Source organism: Vombatus ursinus, unplaced genomic scaffold (genome assembly GCF_900497805.2).
Source record: "Vombatus ursinus unplaced genomic scaffold, bare-nosed wombat genome assembly UNPS02014807.1, whole genome shotgun sequence".
NCBI lineage: Eukaryota > Metazoa > Chordata > Mammalia > Diprotodontia > Vombatidae > Vombatus > Vombatus ursinus.
Genome location: NW_020954585.1, coordinates 3,180,582 through 3,183,366, shown reverse-complemented (window position 1 = coordinate 3,183,366; position 2,785 = coordinate 3,180,582).

Below are 2,785 nucleotides of genomic sequence, written 5' to 3'. Positions count from 1 at the left end.
TTACATACACATACATACACTTAGATATCTATAATCATACTCATACATAGACATATACATTCATATGCATCTATGTAAGACCCTCTGTTTCTCTGAGAGCAGATGACATCTTCCTTCATAAGTCCAAGTCTTTCCACTAACTCATCATTTCCTACACCATAGCAATATTCCAATCTTATACTGTCTAGTTATTTTAAATGGTCTAAAACAGGGGTGGGGAACCAGCAGCCTCGAAGCCACTCATGGCCCTCTAGGTCATGTGGCCTTCTGGCTGAATCTAAATTTCACAAATCCCCTCAATAAAAGGATTTGTTCTGTAAAACTTGGCCTCAGTCGAAAGGCCACACCTAAGGACCTAGCAGGCCACATGTGACCTTGAGGCCACAAGTTCCCCACCCCTAGACTAAAACAATATTGACTAATATGGCTGACATAAAGTAGTTTCCCTATTTTTCTCTTGATTAAATCTATTTTAGCTTGTGTGCCAAGTATTCTAAAACTACTTTTAAAGCTGGGGAAGGTAAATCTCAGTAGTGATCATTGTAGTGAACCAAGGGAGACTCAAGTAAATGACATCAGACTCTCAGAGTTACCCCTAGAACCATGGAAAGATGTACCAAGCCAAGCTTTTGGGATTCAATTTGCCTCTGAGAGTGGGAGTTGGGTTAACATTCTTCAGAGCTTACTGAGATAAGTCTTAATCAGATAATTTGATTGAATATGGATAGTGCAATTCAGTTCAATTCAGTGAGGATTTATTAAACATCTACTATACTTGAGACTCTGTGATAGATATTAAGTAGGCGAAGACAATCATTGCCCTCAAGGAGCTCATCTTCTATTGGAGAGACAAGGAGCTGGATTGGTAGAAAGCTAGCACCTCTGGCTCTATACCATACCCAATCAACAGGAATGTTAGAGATCCAGAAAATTTAGTTTGCCAAGTGGCAATACTGACTATATGGTCAATAGATGATTTCTAACACATGATAGTTTTTGTTTATCTCTAAACAAACTCATCCCAGGATAGCAGAAAATGACTGCCCAGAAAAATAATAGAGAAAATATTTATCTGAAGAAAGGAAGCTTCTGCTACTGTTGACTTCTAATCCAAACCCTAGAGGTTACAAAGCACACCCCCTCATGGATCCTGAGACACCTTTAGTGCAACATAGGGCAGATAAACCAGATGAGTCAGGTCCCTGAAGTGCTAAAGTTGAAATCTAAGCTGACAGCCACAGAAAACAAGTCACAAGTTCAAGAACCTTCTCCGTTTGTCCAAACACAGGACAGTTTGGCTATGAAGAAGCTGGAGAGAAATCATGCCTGCCAACAGGCAAGTAGACCTCTCATGTTAACAGAGATCCCAGGAAAGGACTTAGCAATCAACAAGCAAGTAAAATTGCCTTCAACCTCAGCCTGTGCAGGTTCAAAAGTTTCAAGATGGCATAGGTATCTGGAGAGTATCCAGCAACACCTCAAGAAAACATCTTTTAACAAGCCTGCCCTAATATTAGGCTTTGTATAACACTTTGTTTGCACCTCCCTTACACACTTATATATTAGCTTGTATTAGAATTATTTATGTGTCTTTTATCCTGTTAGAACGTTAACTCCATCAACGCAGGACTATCTTATCTCAGCCTCAGTGCCATTTTCTACATGATTCCCTTACTGAACCCCCATTTCCCTGCTTTTTGTGCCTCCCCTCCAAAAAAAGAGCAACATCTATTTTGCATCTAGTTTGTATGTACTTTTGTATCTGCATGTTATCTCCCCCATAGAATGTAAACTCCTTGGGCAGGGGCAGTTTCATTGGTGTTTTGTATCCCCAGTGACTTTATGTGGCACATAGCAGGCATGGAATAAATGTGTGTTAGTTGGAGGCTTGGTTATCTCAACTTCAAACCTCTCCTGTCTTTAGCATAATATCTTCCACAATCAAAGGATCTGTGGTTTGCTTAGCATGGAAAACTACCTTCTACTTCTATAAATCACTCTTACCTGAACCTAAGCTTATTATTTAGTAAATAGATCCAAGCAAGTTGTGAAAGACACATAGAGGTTAAATGACTGGCCCTGGATCACACAGCACGTCAGAGGTTATTCTTCCTCCCTCCACGTCTAGCACTCTAACTAATGGATTATCTCTATGTTTTCCAAAAAATAGGTGACGAGTGTTCGTTGTATCAATACTCTAAAGTCTCTATGTTCTCATGGGTCTGATTACTCCTTTATGGTAAACCAATATCAATCAGGGTACCCTCTCAACTTCCAAATATGGGCTAGAAAAAGGTGACAAAACCAGTACTTGACTGGTCCCAGAGTGGGGCAAAGCTTAAGTTGCCTCCCTCCTCCAGATGGCATCTGGACATGTTGATGAGGCTTCCTGGTCACCCAGGGAAATAAAAAATTCCACCAATATGGGATTGAAGTCCTTCTGATTTGGTGGATGTCTGAATACCACGAGAGTCCTCACTCCTTGTTTGGTTGACCAGACCCTTTTCCATATGACAATGAGGACAACCATGCCCGGATGTAGAAAGTGTCACTGTGTCTTTGTTGTACATTCTAATTTCATCCCAACATCAAACCTGAACTAACAGGTTACTGGGCATCTGGCCCACCCCAATACCCCCAGTGAGACAGATTGTAACCCAACCATTAAAGGAAAAATATATTTATAAAACATGTATTTATATATGTTTGTTGAATTTAATTTATAAGCTCATAGATCTGGAGCTGGAAGAGATCTGAGTCCATTTAGTCTAATCCCTTCATTTTA